Source organism: Diceros bicornis, chromosome 16 (assembly GCF_020826845.1).
Source record: "Diceros bicornis minor isolate mBicDic1 chromosome 16, mDicBic1.mat.cur, whole genome shotgun sequence".
Classification (NCBI taxonomy): Eukaryota; Metazoa; Chordata; class Mammalia; order Perissodactyla; family Rhinocerotidae; genus Diceros; species Diceros bicornis.
Window position 1 is genome coordinate 19,609,543 of NC_080755.1, and position 20,652 is coordinate 19,630,194.

General features: G+C 36.4%; 1 long non-coding RNA gene across 7 annotated transcripts; it reads left to right on the forward strand.

Annotated features, from left to right (window-relative positions):
* The first annotated feature begins 766 nt into the window (after positions 1 to 766).
* On the forward strand, positions 767 to 20,295 carry LOC131415334 (uncharacterized). Of its 7 annotated transcripts, none has more exons than XR_009222423.1 (7): positions 771 to 2,388; positions 3,435 to 3,515; positions 4,568 to 4,652; positions 7,890 to 7,984; positions 13,403 to 13,479; positions 16,213 to 16,375; positions 19,531 to 20,295. It is a non-coding gene; the product is annotated as an uncharacterized LOC131415334 (long non-coding RNA). The 7 variants fall into 7 exon arrangements; XR_009222426.1 differs by lacking the exon at positions 19,531 to 20,295 and adding an exon at positions 17,300 to 19,522; XR_009222427.1 differs by lacking the exon at positions 19,531 to 20,295 and having other exon boundaries at positions 772 to 1,668; positions 2,234 to 2,388; positions 16,213 to 17,260.
* Positions 20,296 to 20,652: the final 357 nt, after the last annotated feature.

Consider the following 20,652-nt stretch of genomic DNA (forward strand, 5'->3'; position numbering starts at 1 on the left):
AGCAATCCTGAACCAGGCTGGCAGCTAGGCTCCATCTACAAATAACAGTCATCTCTACATTTGGATTATTAATGGACTTTGACGTCATTTTAATTTGAAAGGTTATTATGATTTTATTCTTGCCTTTCACAACACTCACTGACTAAAAGCTTACGCTTCAACTGTGCCGTTTTCTCAGGAATCCTGCAGGTTCACTGTTCTAAAGAGAAGGTGTCAATCTCGCTAAATATCCATGGCTATTTTTAATAAAGCCCTTCCCCAAGAGTTAAAATGCTAAATCACAGCATTTCCCTGCTTTTAGAAATGCCTCACTGAACTCCAGACCTGAGGGGTTGATGCTTTTTACAAAATTTAACGCTTTCCAAAATGTATTTTTTATAGATGTATAAATTGGAACCCTTCTGTTGGTGAGAACATAAAATGGTATTAGCCGCTGTAGAAAACAGTAGGGCAGTTCCTCAAAAAATTAAAATTAAAAATAGATTTACCATATGATCCAGCAATTCCACTTCTGTGTATACACCTGGAAGAATTGAAAACTGGTCTCAAACAGGTATTTGTACAACCACGTTCGCAGCAGCATCATCCAGACATCCAGGAGCATCATTCAGAAACGCAAACTCCGCGCCGGATCCGCCCGCTGAGTCCCTAGAGCGCCGCGTGACGCGGGCGGGGCGGGACCAGGTGGGCGGGGTCCTTCGACCGCCTGGGCGAGGGGTCCTGAGGGGCCGGTCCAGCTACCTGCCGGTTCGGAGGGGAGAAAGGGACCCCGAGGGGGGGCAGATGTGGAGGCGGGTAGTGCATCCAGAGACCCTAGCATGGCAAGGCGATGCGGTGCCCTGAGGTCGCGGAGTGGAGTCCCCAAGGGAAGGGGAGCGGCAGGCGGAGATGATCAGTCAGGGCAGAGGACAGCCCCACGGCCTGGTTCTTTCTTCCGCCGTCTTTTGAAATAGTGGGGTCTGGCTGTCATCACCGCAGCCTGGGAGCTGCACTAAGTGAGGGGTGTCGTCGGCTTTTTGCTGAGCCAGGGTTAACGCTCCCGGGCCGGCTGGGGCGCCTGAAGCGGGGAGAATTGGCGGCGAGGCGCCGGCCCAGCATGTCGCTGCCTCTGGAGAAAGCCTCCGAGCTGAAGCAGCTTATCCACCAACCCCTGAGCAAGGTAGAGAGGCCGCGGGCGCGCTCCTGCCCGCCTTGTGGCCTGGAGCGCCCAGCCTGGCGTCCTTTGGCCCGGCCGACGACGGCACCTTTTTGCCGTGGACTCGAGCAAAGGCTGAGACGCCGAACGCGGGATGCGCCGAGCTGCGAGTTTGAAGCCGGAGGAAAGAGCAAGTCTCTCGATGAAAGAACAAGCCCAGAAAGTGCCAGTAGGAGTCTGAGGTGATAGAATGGTGTTAGTATTGTAGGACAGTGTGAAAATGAAGCGTTTGTCGAACGATTTCTGGAAGTCAGATTGAGTATAAGTTGTGTTTAGAGCAGGTTTCTATTCGGAGGTCAGGAATTAGAATTACTTTAAGGGTGAACCTTGCGGTGTCATTGAAGTTGAACCAAATCAGCAATTCTTAAAGAAGGCATGAAAGAGAAGTTACTAAAGGATTTGTAATGAAAGTATTTGTGATCCTTCGGAGCTCAAGAAGAACATTGTGTCTTTGAGGTGCTCAACTGAATGCAGTAAGCTGAAGTAATACAAGCTACCGTTTATTGTGCGCTTATTTGCCACGCTTTGTGTTAGGGGTTTGCCATCTTTGATCCAAGCCTCACGATAATCTTGACAGGGAAAGATTATTGACCAGATTGATTAAGGGTAAATAAGTTAAGTCAAGGTCACACCTAATAAGTTGAAAACTGGAATTCATACTTTGATCACCCCCACCAGTTCTGTGTTCTTTTGATTGTATTGTACTTTCTCTCAAAAGATTTGTTTTGGTTGAGTGTATTTGTGGGGAAATGGTAACAAGGGTAGTAAATAACTAGTAGAGACTATTTCTAGAATGTGTACTAAGAAAATTCATCTTTAAAAAATTTTTTGTTTTTTCCCTTTAAAATTCTTTGTTCTCATTGAATTCTGTTTAACAATTTTACATTTACTATTAGCTTGAGAAGCCTTCCTGAATTTAGTCTATCTACTCTCCCATTATTTTTTTCTTTGGCTTAGTATTTTAGAAAGAAATTAGCTAGTTGGCAATATTTGACTGCTTTGTAATATTGTAAATTGTGATGTGAGTTTTCTTCGTAGATGGATGTCCATGGCAGAATAAGAGAAATCCTTGCTGAGACAGTATGGGAAGATTGGCACCCGATCAACAACAGTTATCAACAGAAGATTTGATTAAAGCCCTTAGATGTTGAGGAATCATTGATGATGTGATGAAAGAACTTAATTTTGTTACTGTGAGTGATCTTTTAGGGAAAAAGTTTGAGAGTATATATTCTCATGCTTAATGAAGCTCACAGGGTCTGTATTTGGAGCCTCTCCTTTTAGTAAAACCATTTTAAAATAAGACCATTTTTGCCTAGTAATAGCCTTGTTTCAGGTATAAGCTAACACTACCCTTGAGTGTAACAGGTAGGATTATGTATCAATGAAATTGGAGTTAATACCATATTCCTCTCTATATAGTGACAGAATTTTCTCTTGTTTTGTAGGTCTGTAACTTTAAGTATATATATTTTACTCAAATTAGTTCACCATAACCTACCTCTTTTTCACTAATATTGTTGTATACTTTTTTAGATTAGACTTATTTTTAAAATAAACACACTCTTGGAAATATATCCTCTATGATTAACAAATTATCAATTTCTTTAAGAAAATAATTGTGTGAGAACCTTCAGATCTTTTCATACAAATAGGTCAGTAGTGGGATGATAGCCTCTCGGTGCACAAATTAGTAAATAGGCCTTTTGAAAATGAGGCAGTTGTGAGAAACAGTGACCTCAGAACCTGGGTACTGTAGTGTAAAAATTGGATGGGTTTCATAATACACCAGGGAATAAGTATTTTAATGCAGCATCCTTTTTTGGTTTATAAACCCAAATGTTATAAAAATTAACCTAGTAACAGATTCTGCTGTGTGCATGTCGCTTCCTTATTCAAATCGGTTCACAGTCGAATCATAAGCTAAATGTTACATGAGGTTAGAGAAAATTTAACCTTGTTTAATAAGGTATTAAGGCTTTTTCTTTAGCGTTCTGTGGACATTGCTTGAAGTCAATTTTATTCCTTAATATTGGACTTAAGGAGTGAACAGTTGCATTATCGTTTTTGCAGGCTTTTCATTATTTTAATTGTTAGGAAAATAAAGGGTTTTTTGAGGGGGCTTTATCTTCCCTACTACTTTTGGTTCAGTTCTTAGTCCCATTATTGGTATTTCCTTGTTGAACTATAATTGTTAAAGATTTTCTAATTTAAAAAATTTGTTTTCCTGCCTTTCTAGGACAGTGTCGATCAAGAACTCGCTTCCTCGCCAAAACAACCTGTTTTACTGATAGATAGTCAACACTATTAAAAAAAAAAAGTATGTGTATTTCTTTTTAACATTAATTTGGTTGCGGAACATTAATTTGGTTGCGGATAGTACTCTGGATAGATGTGCTATAGTGGTTTGTTTTTTTGTTTTTTTTTTTTTGTGAAGAAGATCAGCCCTGTGCTAACATCTGCCAACCCTCTTCTTTTTTTGCTGAGGAAGACTGGCCCTGAGCTAACATCCGTGCCCATCCTCTCCCACTTTATATGGGACGCCACCACAGCATGGCTTGCCAAGCTGTGCATCGGTGCGCACCCGGGATCTGAACCGGCGAACCCCAGGCCGCCGCAGTAGAGCGCACGCACTTAACTGCTTGTGCTACCGGGTCGGCCCCTATAGTGTTTGTTATTTGATAGAAAACATTTCATTTTTTTGCCCCCACAATTAAATACTTACGTTTTTGTGACTAATCGTCCGAAAAACATAGATTCTGTTTTGCATGAAGTATATCAGAAGATTTAACATGTGGCAGAGTGGAAGCAAAAACAGGATCACCTGTTTCTCATGTTTTAATGATATATTTTATAAAAATTGTACGACCTCGCTTTTTTAATGGTAACACAATTATCTTACAAGTATACTTCTGAGTTGATAATTGTCTGAGTTGGTTTTTGGAGGTAAAGGAATGTTGGATAAGCAACTGAAAAGCAAAGATATCCTAAACCTTGGTTCTGACTCCTTTCTAGCTGGGAGAAAGTAGCCAGAAAGTAAACTCAGAAAAAGAGATCATATTATGTATCTTTCCTTCCCTGGGTGCAAACGGTCTTGGTATACAGTAAATTTGTTACTCTTTTTCTTTTTTCAGTCTTGGTTTTATTTCTGTCAAGTTATTATTTCCTATTGTGTTGATCACATTCCTTAAGTTCTTTGGCAGTTTCTTCATATGTATTGCTACACTTTACAACTGATACTGATCCATCACGGAGGTATCTTTACCTTCAGGTTTTGAGTGGAAAAGCTTTTTTGGAACATCTGCAAGAACCTGAGCCTTTCCCAGGACAAGTTTTTTAACCTTTGCTTTATGTTCCCTTTTTCAAAACCAGCTTTTTCGTTCTAAACCTCTTCCATGTGCCTGTGAACCAAATTTTCATAAAGAGTTTTTACTTGAAGTACACAGAGAAAGCTTAGGTAAGGAACAACAATAAATCGTCATTTAATTGAGTAAATCTTTGTTAGGTTTTATTGCAGAACACCTATAATAACTTTTGTATGGATGAATCTCCCTAGTCTTTTATTTTTTTTCCCCACTGCTCTTTTCTATATAAACTACTTCTACCCACCTTCTTGCTTTGTTTTCTGCTAATTAATTTTCCTTTAAGATTATTTTTTGGCTGTTTTAATGGTTGGTTCTTTAGTAATAAACATTTATTTTTATTTTATTTTATTTTTTTGTGAGGAAGATCAGCCCTGAGCTAACATCCATGCTAATCCTCCTCTTTTTGCTGAGGAAGACCAGCTCTGAGCTAACATCCATTGCCAATCCTCCTCCTTTTTTTCCCCAAAGCCCCAGTAGATAGTTGTATGTCATAGCTGCACATCCTTCTAGTTGCTGTATGTGAGATGAGGCCTCAGCATGCCTGGAGAAGCAGTGCAACGGTGCGCCTGGGATCCAGCCCCGGGGCCGCCAGTAGTGGAGCACGAGCACTTAACCGCTAAGCCACGGGGGCGGCCCCAGTAATAAATATTTAAATGCCTATTAGGGGCATGGCTCCACGCTAGGCAAGTGCTGGGGATATAGTGGAGAATGAGACGTGATCCTTCTCATTTATAAAAGTTGTCTACATTTACGGTGTTGTGTAACTTTTAAAAATCAAAGTTTAGATGTCAATCTATAACTCTTATTTTTTTATTTTATTTATTTTTTTTTGTGAGGAAGATCAGCCCTGAGCTAACATCTGATGCCAGTCCTCCTCTTTTTTCTGAGGAAGACTGGCCCTGGGCTAACATCCATGCCCATCTTCCTCTAATTTGTATGGGACGCCACAGCATGGCTCGACAAGCAGTGCGTCGGTGCGCGCCCGGGATCCAAACCAGCGAACCCCGGGCCGCCGCAGCGGAGCGCGCGCACTTAACCACTTGCACCACCAGGCCGGCCCCTATAACTCTTATTTTTATAACTTTAAAATTATGATACTTGATACCCATAATTGTTTTACACTGCTCCTTTCTATAAAGGTATTTCATACATTTCAGTTGTCAATATAGAAATCTTTATAATATATTTGTAAACTTAGCAAAGTGGTAGAATTATATCCTCAGAATTTTAGATTACTAAGATGGCTGATGCACTATTAAAATTTATCATTTTTCCCCCCTGGTGAAAAATGTTACCCTAATAAGGTAGTTAATGGCTTAAATTGCTAGCTTCAAGGTGCTGGATCTTTCAGTTTTGTGTAGATAATACAGTGATTATTTCTGGAGGTTAGGGATAAAATTATTTCGAGCATTAGTATTGACATATTTGAAGGCTTTTTACTGTAGTAGCATATACTTTAGTTAAGTACTTCTAAAGAACAGACATCTCTTAGAGATCAGAAAACACTGATATGCATTAAGTAGCTAGATCACTTGTCACAATTCTACCAGTTCTCTCAAAAGTTAGTTATAGAAATAGGACTGTACTTTTATTCCTAGTCTTTTGCACACTTTCTGAGGCATTACCAAAATATTTGGTTTTATAGAAGTTATTATTAGTATCCTTTTCAATAAAAATATTCTTTGATTTGGCATAACTGAATATGTTATATGGTGTATTTGGTTTATGTTGCTAAGTGATGGAACTAGAATGGCTGATTCAACAACAGTATTATCAATAAGTGATCCTCATATGGTGCTAATCAAAACAGACATATTTGGTGAGGCCACTTTAGTAGCATCGTACTTTCTCCAATGGTGATCAGTTTTAGGCTCAGAAAATGGAGTGACTAATCTTACTGTGGAACTTATGCGTGTAGGTATGGTGATTAATATCTTTAATCATATTTAGTCACCTCTTTATAGCCATAGTCTGTTTATAAATATATTTTATATTTTTAAATGACTTTGTAAACCAAGAGAGAAAAATGTAAAAAGAATTTTATTAGAATTACAGTTGGACTCCAGTATTGTAGTCTTGGGAATTGTCTTGAACAATAGTATGAGTGTAGAACTTCACAGTCAATCTGGTCTTAAGGAAAATGTTTTTTAGGGGAAATGAATATTGAAATTTTGAGGGCTTTTTTTTCAAGTGTATTTGATTATGTATAAGGCTAAAAAGAAAATTAAGATTCTTCACACACACACTTGCATGCATGCATGTGCAAAAAACCTCCACTCCATTACACCCCAGAATACAGTGTATCCCCATTAGTACTAGTAGCTTCTTGCAGCAGCAGTTCTTGTGGAATATGGACTAGGTATTCTCCTAGCCTTTTACATGTGGGAAAGTGGGACTCAGAGAGGTGCCAGCTTGCTCAGTGTCAGTGTCAATGAATAGTACTCTTTGAGGACAGAGATGGTACCTGTCTTACCATTGTCTCCTTGGACTCTTGCATACTACTTGATATGTAATACATATTTGCTGATACAGTGAAAAACAAAATAAAACCTACCAATATTTTATGCATAACATATAGTAGAATTACTTTGTTATTGAAACTCAGTCACAGAGTTAAATCTGGCCATTGGACAGTATGGCCTTAGTAATTTAGATTTTGATAAGTCAGACCCTGGATGTGTTTTTCCTTACATAAAACTTTTTTCTCTACTTTTTATTTAAGAGATTTATTTTCAAAAGAGAAACCTTAAGAAAAATAATTTTTTCTTCAAATATAGCCCTAAAATGATAATCATAGTAATGACCCAGAAACAAGTATATTCTGATACACCAAAGAAATATTAAATAGTTCTGGTGTGAAGTATATTTGTTTTCTAATTTTTTAAATCCAGGCGTGGATTGAAAATTTGTACTCACATGTGGTATGAAAAATGGAAGGGATAAATGCGAATTACTATATGTGACAGAGTATAAATATTTTCTGAGAATGAGGTGTTAACAGTTGCTTGACTTTCTTTTTAACGTAGGTCTGGTTGGTGTTATACATTAGAATCCGAAATCCTTTAGGTCCAAAAAGTCCCTTAAAATCTTATTAGGAAGCTAAGAAAGGAAATCTCCTTATAATTAGATAAAGGCCTTTGCATAAAATAAAAACTAATTTGATTTGGTTCCTTTTTAATATGAATATTAAAGGTGATGTTGAATATTGTGTCTATTCCATGTAAGTGGTAAAGCACAAAATTCTTAAATTATTTTGGTTAGACTTTGGTTGACTGAATATACACAGTATTGAGACCTCTGAAGTTCTAAATATTTATTTATATTTACAGGCATGAAATCAAAAGTTTCTGTGTGAATTGTAAATATAAAATTTGAGATGTACCCACCACTCAATCAAACATTATCTGAAGAAGTGAATGCAGAGGTAAATAATTCTGACTTTCTCTTCTTTATGTATTTGTTTTCGTAGTAGTGTATTTACCTGTTGATCTCAGAAAGTACTCTCTTTTTAGAAAATTACAATTTATTAGTTTTAAGCAAGAGAATGACAATATGATTTATTATTTAAAAATGTCTGTCTTGGGGCTGGCCCGGTGGCGTAGCGGTTAAGTTCATGCCCTCTGCTTTGGCGGCCCAGAGTTCACCAGTTGGGATCCTGGGCGTGGACCTACGCACTGCTCATCAAGCCATGCTCAGGCAGCATCCCACATGGAGCAACTAGAAGGATGTACAACTATGGTATACAACTATCTACTGGGGCTTTGAAAAAAGGAAAAAAAAAAAAAGGAGGAAGATTGGCAAGAGATGTTAGCTTGGGGCCAATCTTCCTCAAAATAAAAATAAATAAAGAAATTAAAAAAAAAAAAATGTCTCTCTTGGGGGAAAAAAGATCACTGAACAATTGTATAGAGGTAGATTGTACTGGGGAAGTGTAGAAACAAGGAAGTCAGGAGGCCCTTAAGAGATAATGATAGCTTAGATTAGGGTTGTAATAGAGATGGAAAGAAGTGCATAGATTTGTTACATATTTTGTAATTAATTAAGGAGAATAAATAGAAATTGAAAATTTTTTTTTAAATATCGTGCTTCCTTTGGAATGTCAGAAAACTGCAGAGAAAGAGTGATTATATCTTGTATATGCTAAGCAGTGGTGGAGAGAATATTTGCAAATCCAACCCTCACACAACTGACGGCTGGTTAAGATTTTTGCACAGATTTGTAAATTGTATTAGAAAAGCTTCACACCTGTATTTGAGATTTACTGTTGTGTATGTAAATTTCATTTAACTTGAATTTGTAAAATGTATTTATTCCAGACAAACAAAAGTTTGTTTGTAAAATAGAATGCTGATTTTGTAATACTGTCGTTCACTGAGTAAGGGAGTAATATAATACAATCTTTGTTTTATTTTGCTTTTCATTTTCAATTATTGATTTTTTAAACACTTTTTTGAATATATTTGATTTAAAGTAGATGAAACCCCATTTTTTTTTTTTTTTTTTTTTTTTTTGTGAGGAGATCAGCCCTGAGCTAACATCCGCCAATCCTCCTCTTTTTTTTTTTTTGCTGAGGAAGACGGCCCTGGGCTAACATCGGTGCCCATCTTCCTCCACTTTATATGGGACGCCGCCACAGCATGGCTTACCAAGCAGTACTTCGGTGCGCGCCCAGGATCCGAACCAGCGAACCCCAGGCCGCCGCAGCGGAGCGCGCGCACTTAACCGCTTGCGCCACCGGGCCGGCCCCGAAACCCCATTTTTGTTTAACTTGAAGTGTGTCCTTGATTGATACTTACTACTAAATAATTAACTAGTAGGACATTTTGCAATGTATATGTAAATTCAGCTTTTGTGTGCAGGACTGGGGCTCTGGGCATATATGTTTTTTGTTATGGTATTTCTTTTTTAAGATAAACAATATTACATGTAGTAATTCTATATAGCCAAGATCTCCAAGCCAGTGACCAATAATATTTAACTGCAGCATTTCAACTATGTATCTCTGCCTCTATTTTTCCTGTATCCTCAGCCCATGTTCTGTCGTTAACAAACCAACATAAAATATATGATCAGATCCTTATTTTTTTGTATTATGAGGAACATTCAAATATTTTATGTGTATTCAGCCTCATGTAGATGCTTTTATATGAGTATAGTGTAGTATTATTTTGAATTATATTTCTCAGATCCTGTGCATTCATCCAGCTTTACCCTACAGTGCCTAGATTTTAGGACAGCCTAAAAGTTGTTCAATTTCCACATGAGGAGCTTGAGAATGGGAGATCCTAGTAGAGTAGTGGTGGAAATGAGGAAAATGGCTTCAGACTTGCCAGTAGCATTGTCTATACATTGAATGACTGGTCAGGCAAGGTACCAATGTGATTGGTCCGTGATGTCAGGACCAATGACAATATAACTGGCTCCCTGCTGTGTGTTTAGTCTGAGCTGAGGTTATTTATTGCCATGTGGAATCTGAGACCAGAGAGGACTGGGAGAAGGACAGAGGAGGAAGTGGATCAGAGAAATGGCAAATGAAAGACGAGAAGGAGGAGGATGGGGTATGCAGTTAAGGGAATCTAGGAACTGTGACTTTCTTTTAGGAAATATTATTAAACAAGTTCCCGTCTCTTAGAATTCATTGTGAGAAAAACTTGAACCACTTAAAGTCCTTTAGTCTCATAGTAACCATATAAGATTGTTAAGCGTCCAGGCATTGCCACTTCTGGTAAACAGTATGAAGGATAGAGAAGTGAAGAGTGTTTTCTAAGATCAAACAGCAACTCACTTGTGGCAGACTCCATTAAATTGCAGTTTCGAATAGTGCTTTTTTTGTTTGTGCCACATCTTTCCATAAATAGAGAATAAATACAATGTTTATCTTACTTAGATTCCCCAAAGATGTATCTGACTGCTTCCTGTGTTTGACTGGACATGCAATTAACGAACGACACCAGTTATTTAAGGCAGTCAATCTAATTACAAAAACTATAGTTTTAAACCAAACAATTAGTGTATATGGTCTGAAAATGAATTTCCAATGCTTCCAGGCACGAGAGGAAATAGTTTACAGCAGCGCTATTCAATAGAACTTTCTGCAATGATGAAAATGTTCTATGTGTGTGCTTTCCAATATGGTAGCCCCTAGCCATACATGGCTATTGACCACGCAAAATGTGTGTGATGAGACTAAAGAACTGAATTTTAAATTTTATTTAATTTTAATTAAAATATAAATAGCCACAGATGGTTAGTGGTGTTCTTATTGGACAGTGCAGGTTTAGAGGCTGAAATATTGAGATTTTTCAAGACATTTAAATAGTTTATGGGGATATATTTAGATAATATTAGAAATATTGCTGTCATGAAACATATAGTGATGTATCTTGTATTTCGAGATGCTACTATTGATGATAGGTTCAGGGCAAATGCATCTACTTTTTTAGGTGCTCATCCCTTTCTTGCATGTTAGTGGAGTTGTAAGAATAGGACTAACTGGCCCACACAGAAAGTGAGTTAATTACCTTTATCCCAACCAAACATCTGTAGAATTCCCAGGGTCATTATACTTAATAATCCATTGTTCTTTTTCTCCCTCACTAAGCTGTTTTGCTATAGTACAATAGTGATTTACTTAATGATAGCTTTTAAATTTTCTAGTGCAAGAAATTTAAAAATAAGTTATAGAAATTGACCATTAAGACCATTAAGTTTTAAGAAAATGTTATCAATCACTTGAGGATTGAGGCTGTCCTTTTAATGTTTAGATTGTGATTTCAGTACTTAATATTCTCATACTAGACTAGATTATTGGTAATGTGGAGTGAATATAAAAGAAATCTAAATAATAGTTTTCTACTTCTTTCCAAAATTAGAATCATGATTTTCTGTTTTAAAAATCAGTGCCTTAAAACACCCTGTGCTTAAATCTTCTCCCTTCTCTTTTCTCTGTTCCTTAGATTCCTTACTTGTCCTTGGTTCTTCATTCTGTTTGAGCTCTTCTAGCTAATCTCTTCGTTCTGTCTCTATTTCTGACTCCTAAGATAGTGTAGGGAGATGGAGAATAAGAGACCACCATGAATGCCTTGCATCCAGGAAGTGGAGTGGGGTGGGAGAGGACAAGCAAAAAAAAATCAGTGCCTTTTAGAGTTGAGAACCATAGGTATGAGTGGAACTCATAATAGTAATTTTTCCCTGCATCATATAAGAATTCATATTTCTCACTATAATCAAATGTACATAATAGGTGAGTTGTTTTTTTCTTGCTAAGGTATGGGATTATACTGGAGAAGTGATGTTTTTGTGTTGTAAAAAGACATCAGTGGTTCTGATAATTCAAACAGGTGGTGTTTCTGTTGGCTGAGTTAGGTCTTATTTCTCAGGCGCTTTGCCATTATAGAGAGTGTTAAATCATCTGTGAACTTTGAAGAGAAAGTGGCCCTTTGACTGTGTCATCTCACTAATCATGAAGTTAAGGGAAATAGGGATTTTGGTAGTACTAACTGTACAAGCACAGTGGCGGAAAGTCATCAGAGACTCTTGTGTGCACAGTAGTTATTCAGCTCAAGTGCTAGGATACATCCTGTATTTAAAATGTAAGATGTTTTCCTAAAATGATTTTCAAAACTCTGCTTTCAATTGACTTGTTTACCAAAACATTGCTTCCTGTGGATCTCCAAGTGTAATGGCAACAAACTAAAAATGAGCTCTGATCATTATTGTATCAGTTAATCAGAAAAGTTATTTGTTCTGTCTGGATATATATTATTAAATTCTGTGTGATAATATGAAAGAATACTTTGGCTTAGAGCCCCTCTCCATCCCCCACCCACCTGCCTATCCTTTTCTCAGAGGAGTTTTTTTTTTTAACTTTTTGAGGAATAATTGGTGAATATAATTTTTATATATTTAAAGTGTACAACTTGATGATTTGATGTATATTGTGGAATGATTACCTGTATCAAGATAATGAACACATCCATCACCTCACATAGTTCACTTTTTTTGTGTGTGATAAGAATGCTTAAGATCTACTCTCAACAACTTTCAAGTTTATAATACTGTATTACTAACTATAGTCACCATGCTGTGCATGAGATCCTCAGAACTTATTCTTATAACTGAAATATTATACCCTTTGACCTATATTACCCATTCCCCTCTCCCCCCAGCCCTTGGCAACCACCATTCTAGTCTCTATTTCTATGAAATTGGCTTTTTTTTTTTTTTTTAAGATTCCACATCTAAGAGATACCACACAGTATTTGTCTTTCTCAGTCTGGCTTATTTCATCTACCATAACGCCCTTCAGGTTCATTCCTGGTGTTGCAAATGGCAAGATATCCTTCTTTTTTATGACTGAATAATATTCCTTTGTGTATATATATACCACATTTTCTTTATCATCTGTTGAAAGATGTTTCAGTTGTTTCCATATCTCGGCTATTGTGAATAATGCTGCGGTGACTATGGGTGTGCAGATATCTCTTTGAGATAGTGATTTCACTTGCATCGGATATATATCCAGGAGTGGGATTGCTGGATCATAAGTTCAAGTTCACAGGCTTTGGAGTCAGACAGCTCAGGGTTTGAATCCTGGCTTTGTTGCATAATAGGTGTAGCTTCAGTTTCTTCATCTATGAAATGAAAATAATAAGATGTTATGAGGATTAAAAGAGAAATTGTATGCACAGCACTCAGAAGCCTAGTGCGGGATGCAAGGTAAGCACTCAATAAGTGGTATCCAGAATTATTTTATCCCACATTAATGTATTCTAAGAAAAGGTATTAAAATTGGGAATGATTAATCTGTCATTACAGATAATGTTTTCTGCTACTCCTCCAGGAAGAAAATGGGATAAATAGACCAGTCTGTTCCTATGTTAACCTACTTTGAGCTGGGAGTCTTCTGGATACTCCAAGGTAAGCCGCAAGATTTGTTAATGTCCTTTGTTGTGAAAGGGCCCCTGTTATTGGAGGAAGAGGTAAAAAGCAGCAGAGTGCACTCTGCTGGCCTTTCTCTGTAGAAACTAGGTATCCTATACACATAATACAATTAAAAAGCAGTACATCATAGTTATTGTGAATTTATGGTACATTTGTAAAAGAAAAAACTTAGAAAACATGGACATATTGTCAGATTGACCAACTCAGAATCTTTTCACCATTTTTCCTAACATTTAAATGTCAATACATAAAGAGAAGACTTAGCATCTTTATTTTCTCATGTAATTTCTTAATGTAATGTGATTTTTGTGAAGTAGGGACCTACAAGTACTATAGTGTCAGAAACCAAGATATAGAGGTAAACAGTGAATTAGAGACAGCCCCAGAACCAGAACCATGGTCTTCTAGTAGTACGCATGTGTTAAAATTTGCTTATATGATACATTTTTTTAAAAGAGAAAATGGCAGTACAAAATGAATATGGAAAAAAAATCTTGGATTACATGGTATTTTGTTTAGCTTCAAATATAAGTATATATTTAAGAATTTGTATACATTTACTGATGTTAATCTTAAATAAATTCATTTCAGTTAACTAATTTTATAGATTATGGGATATTTCCTAATCTGTGTTCTAAAAATGTTGATAATATAAAAACAAGTAAGACTGTCTTTAGTATTCCAATTCTGTTGAAACAGAAAAGAAAAAAAGAAATTTCTTTAATCCATTATTGTTTTGAAATAATTTTGTTTAGTCTGAACTTGTCAATAGTGTGGGTAATCAAAAGGCAAAGTGTATACAATGGAAGAAATTATTTAGATTAGAGATTGATTTGTCAATTAGATTTTTTCTTAAAGACAATGGAAAACAGTTAAATATTACTTATCTAAAAAATTATTTTGATTTATTCCCATGCTGTGGTTCCCAAAAGTTGTATGTATGAATTTAAACTTTTTTATTTCAAATATAGTAGGAATTGAACATATTTTAAATTATTATATAATAATTCTTTTGTAAAGCAAATAATCACCCCTTTAATTCACTATTTTACTTTGTTTACCCAGTTTAAAGAGAAAGCACATCTTAAATTAGAAGCTTGAAAATTAGTTAATATATTTTTCTTGCATATTTTTCTTGCACAAACAACAGCATTACAACTGTTACAAAGGTGAAATTTCACTCATAATTCTGTTACCAATTGTTTTATCTCTTTTTATATTTTTGTTTTCCTCTCCTGTGTATATATCATTTTTCCATAATTATAATTAAGATTTGAATAAAATTTTGTCCTGCTTTATAATTTAGCATTATGCTCTGAACATTTTCCCATGTGTTGCTATAATCTTTATGATCTCCATCTTTTAATGGCTGTATGACATTTTCTTGAATTGGTATACAAAATCTACTTAATCATTTCGCCATTGTAGGAACTGTTTCTTTTGGCTAAGTTAGGCTTGCTTCCAATTTTTTGATATCATTATGAATGAAATTTTGCATTGAATGTCTTTGGTTGTATTATTTTTCTTTTAAATTTTTTTTAGTATAAAATCTCAGTATAGAAATTACTGGGTCTAACAGATTGAATATTATATTTTTCAAAAGTCAATTTAATGATTATAAAATGCTGGCTTCTTTTTTTTTTTAATTTTTTTTTGTGAGGAAGATTAGCCCTGAGCTAACGTCCCATGCCAATCCTCCTCTTTTTGCTAAGGAAGACTGACCCTGGGCTAATATCTGTGCCCATCTTCTCTACTTTATATGGGACGCCACCACAGCATGGCCTGACAAGTGGTGCATCACTGCGCGCCTGGGGTCTGAACCTGCGAACCCTGGGCTGCGGAAGCGGAGCTCATGCACTTAAGTGCTACGCCACCGGGCCAGCCCCTGCTATTTGTTTTATTACAGTTAATTAAAAAACAACAGTGTAGAGCCACTAATGCAAAATTTTGGGGGAAAGAAATCATCCCTCATTCTAACACTGAACTCAATAGTTATTTTTGCTTTTGCGTATTACCTGTAATCCTGTACTTAAATAGATATCTTCACATAATTGTAGCCTTACTGTTTAATATGTTAATAATGCTTTTTTCACAGAACATATTACCAGATATTTTCTATTATTTTTGTAGTTTTCACAATTTTTTTAAATTGTGAAAGTAATATAACGTTATCAAAGAGAATTTAGAAAATAGAAGGGAAAATTATATATAACCTACTCTAATTATAGCCATTGTTGGCATTTTTTTGTTCCTTCACGCAATCATTTTTCCTATGTATTTCCTTTAAATGATCATGTATAGATACTGTAACTTATTGTTTTAAGTTTGAGAATTTTCCTGTTTATTTGCATTTCCTGCTATATGATTTGTCAGCTTGTCTGTTCATGTTGTTTAGCTGTTCATCTTTAAAATCTTACTGCTTTTCATTCTCTATTGTATGAGTGCTTTATAAACTTTTGAATCTGAATTCCCCCTCTTAAAGTGTATATGTTATGACTATGAGATTTGTGAGCACTGACTTTGTAAAATAATTTAGGCTCTTATAAAATTAGTATATTCTATTTTCCCCCCATTGTTTCAGCTTAACACAGGGCTAATGATTAAAAGTGAAAAATTTAATAATACTTTTTAATTGTAATTATGTATTTAGATATTTAACAAGGAGACAATAAGAAGGAATCAGTACTTTTAATTCATTTCATTTTCTAGCGTGACTCTGAAGATGGTGCCAATCTTCTGTGCAGCCTTCTTGGATATGGATTAGAAGCCTTTGTCTGTGTTGGGACTAAGGCAAAGGAATACCTCATGTGTGGGTTATGACTTGTGGAACTGATAGAACCATCACTTTTTGGGAGAGTTTAACAGGACACAGGTTAGTCAATTAAGTTTACAAGGATATTAAAACGAAGATGTAAATGTTTTAAATTATAGGTCCTTTGTTTATATTGATGGTACTCAGTATAGTTAGTTTAGTTATTAGAGCTTTTTTGATGGCAATGTAAAAAATTACTTCAATTAAGATAGCTATTAAATAAACTCTAAGAAAGTTTATACACCTAAAATATTCTTTACCAACATGATATAAAAGTATATTTACTTCTAATTTTGGATAATTGGCATATGCTTTTTCTGATGATCATCTCTATGCAGAAAATAAATTCACGTTGTAAATCATGATTTCTTTTGAAAATCTGGTGTGGTCACCAACTCCATATTGGTAAATTCACTGTACATTTTCTTCAGTCCTTGCCTGTCATCAGATTTTGAAAGAGTTAAATGCTCCCTCCTTTCTGGAGCATTCTCTTTCCTTAGCTTCTCTCAATTTTCATTGTTTGTCTGTCTTTCAATTTTTATTATTTATCTTGGGCTGTTCTCAGTTTTCCTTCATCTTGTCTTTAAATGTTGGAGTTCCTAAAGTCACAGCCCTGGGCCCTCTTCTCGTTTTCCTGGGTTCTTTTTTTCCCTGTTTGATAAACATGTTGGTTAGTTGTACCTAATAATGTATCGCCAAATTATTTTAATTGTGTTATCTGAGATAAATGTTTTTCATCTTAACGATACACATAGAATATATTCTCATGTTAAAGGAATAAAGTTGTTTTCTATATCATAAAATTGCCATACAATTAATATAGAGTAATCAAATTGTGGAAATATAAGAAGGAAAAACAAATATTAAACTCTAGTCTTGGGAAATAGTTATGGCCTTAAGTGTTAATTTTTTTCCCCAATAAGATGCTGCCTTCTTAATTTTTAAGTTCTTATTATATAAAATTATGATTTACTTTTTTTAAAGTACATCCACAAATCTACAATCCTGATGAATCTCCAGTTGCTGAACAGCCGAAACCATCATGTCCATATCGAACAATTGGTTGTGTTTTAATCATCAAATGTTCCTGGGCAAGTGTCAGCCCTCTGACTCAGTAGAAATTCGTATATTTGAGTTGAATGATGAATCCAAATGGAAAAGCATTGAGTGAAGAAGCAGTTAAATCTGTGTGTGCTCCAGGAGCTGTAATATTCCTTCCTCCCTTTCTTCCTCTATGTGCATCCATGATTGATGCTTCATTAATAAGTAATGAAATAGAAATGCAACTAAGGCTACTAGTGTCAGAACACAGGAAGGTAATTAATACTGAAATTTGTAGTTTCATGCATTTTTTTATTTGCTTATGTGTTTAACAGTTTTTTTTGGTGTGTATGATAGTGCCAGTCACTCTTCTAGCCCTGAACAAAGCAAGTACTGTCCCTGCCTTATGAAGCTTGTAGTTTTGAAAGTTGAGAGTTAAGTTCTGAGACTCCAAAATTTCCAAATTCACTAATACTTCCAGAATTTATTACTTCTTTCTAGATATGAAGAATGGTGGACTTGTTCAGACTTTTTCTGAATACGACTATTTGGATTTCCTCTGTGAAGTACTTATTCAAATCATTCCTCACTAAAAATAACTGGGTTATATATTTTTCGTATTCATTTTGTTTTTATTTTCCACGTTGGTTTTGTTTGTTTTGTTTTCCTATTACACTAAATTAGGTAGATGAAAAATGATATCCTCATTTTGGCTTTAATTTGCATTTCCCTGATTACTAATGAGGTCAAGCCTCTTATTTATTAGCCATTTAGATTTCTTTTGTACAGTACCTTAAGGAAGACATAAAAAGCATTAATCATAAAGGAAAAGATTAGTATATTTTCAGAACTTGTGTTCATCAAAAGAAACCATTAAGAGAGTGAAAAGGGCAGCCTTGGAGTGGGAAAAGTTATTTGCAACACATATAACCAACAAACGACTAAAATCCAAAATTCCTAAAAAAGATTTATTTCTAATTCACCTGTTAGGATTCCCTGGTAGACTCCCCACCTTGGGTGAGCCCTGTTTTCCATGTTCCTTCAAGCCATCAAAGGCAAACTGTTTTATCAAATATGTTCTCTGGGCTCCCAGTTACTTTTAGCTTTGGCCGCTAAAATCTTCCTTACTCACTCATCAACTTGTCAAAGCATTTAAAAGTATATTTTGGAAAACAGAAGAATAGATGATCATGGACCTTTGGGATCACTTGGAACCAGTTAAAACCTTGAATGTGAAATCAAGAAATGCTAAAGACCTATTATGATAATCAAAATATTTAGAATTTTGAGAAGTTTTTAATATTTGTAACAGGTTTTAAAAATATGTGTCTAGATAACAATAGTTCATTTGATGTTATAAATGAAATAACTGCCTTCAACATTCCATAGAAACATGTTTTAAGCTCCCGGAAGGCCTGTAGCATGTCTTCTCTACCTTTTTATCTCTTATGGTATAAAAGTCAGTGCCTTAAATGCTCAGTAAATGTTTGAGTTTAATTATATATGCAATTCACTTGTTGACTTTTCTCCCCTACTACCACTGAATTTATGTAGGAGCAATCAAATTAAGCAGATTCAATTTTACTAAACTCTTTAAAGTTAAATAAAATATGACCTCAAAATTCAATGATACTGTCTTCCATGGTAGGACTATTCTGTATGGTCTTTGCTAGTGGATAGTAAGAAGTAGAAATTTTGTAACCTTCACTAACATCATTGTATTGGATGTATTTTGGTTATTTCTCTAAGAAGTAAAACCTCATACCTGGAGTTCCTTTTATTTTTTTATTTCAATGTATCCTTATAATAATAGAAAGCTTCAAAAATTATGACAGGTTTTAAAAATCTTTTCTTGACATACCTTAAAATAATCAACCTTTTTATTCTTTTTTTTTTTTTAATTTTATTTATTTATTTTTCCCCCAAAGCCCCAGTAGATAGTTGTATGTCATAGTTGCACATCCTTCTAGTTGCTGCATGTGGGACGCGGCCTCAGCATGGCCAGAGAAGCGGTGCGCCAGTGCGCACCCGGGATCTGAACCCCGGGCCGCCAGCAGCAGAGCGCGCGCACTTAACCACTAAGCCACGGGGCTGGCCCTCAACCTTTTTATTCTAATTGGTTTTTTAAGTATTGATGTATTTCACTTTTTCTTTTTCTCTTTTGATTGCTATAGGATCTTGGCCTCACTGCTGTTTGAGAAGACCAGTTTTCCTATCTATCACCAGCTTTTGCTTTTTATGAATATCAGCGTGCAACAAGTATATCTGCAGGCAATGAAGAATTTCAAGATGCCATGAGGAGGCTGTACCTGATGCTCGCACATTTAAAGGATTCCCAATACCTTTTTCATATAGGAATGCAAGGTGTGCATTTGCCACATGTCTTTGGTTAGGTGGAATTTATGAATTCATAAATGTTTTTGGCTTAGGAATCTTAGCAAACAGTTAGTCTAGTAGTTATTTAGGAATGATTTCAGAATCACACTGGAGCTTTTATAATGACTTACCCTTCTCACCACAGGTTGTGATTCATCAGGTCTGAAATGTAGCTCTAGCTAGTTTGGGATAATTTTGCCAGTGATTTTGCTGCAATCTCAGTTGATGATCTCTGATCTTGTCTAGTGTAATTTTTAAATTTATAGACTAGGAGGAAATAGTCTATAATTTGAATAGTTCGACCAAAATTACAGATCTGTTGATAAGAGACAGGATTTTGAAAAATTAAATACTGACTTACTTGGAAATAAGAAAGTACAGCCTATGTTCACTTAATTGAATAAATATTCTTTTTTCTGTTGGTTTCCTTTCTGTGAAGAAATAATCTGTTGCCATGGAGACCAGGTGAGACTGGCAGCTCCAGTCCTAGTGTTTACGTACCCTGAATCTACACGTGCTGCTCGAATTACGTTAGCTTGTAAACATCCCGGCAGGCGCGGGGCGGGGCCGGCGGCGCCATTACGCCACTACGTGCGGGCGCGGGGCGGGGCCTGGAGCGTCATTACGTCACCAGGGGCGGGGCGGGGCCAGCAGACGCCATCGCGTTGCTAAGGGCTGGTGGCGCTGGCGTTCTGGTCAGCACCGTTGCTGTCCTCCGCTTGCCCACGGCCGCCTGGGCCCAGGCCTTGTCCTCACCTGGTCCCCCGCGGCGGCGCGCGCGGCCAGGTTGGGCGGGGCGGTTCCAGGGATGAGGAGGAGGCGGCGGTGCGGAGACGGTGCTGCAGAGCTGAAGAGACGGGGGGTGGCTCAGCCGGAGGGCGAGATGGGGGTCGCGGCTGCCCTGAGCATGGGGGAGAAAC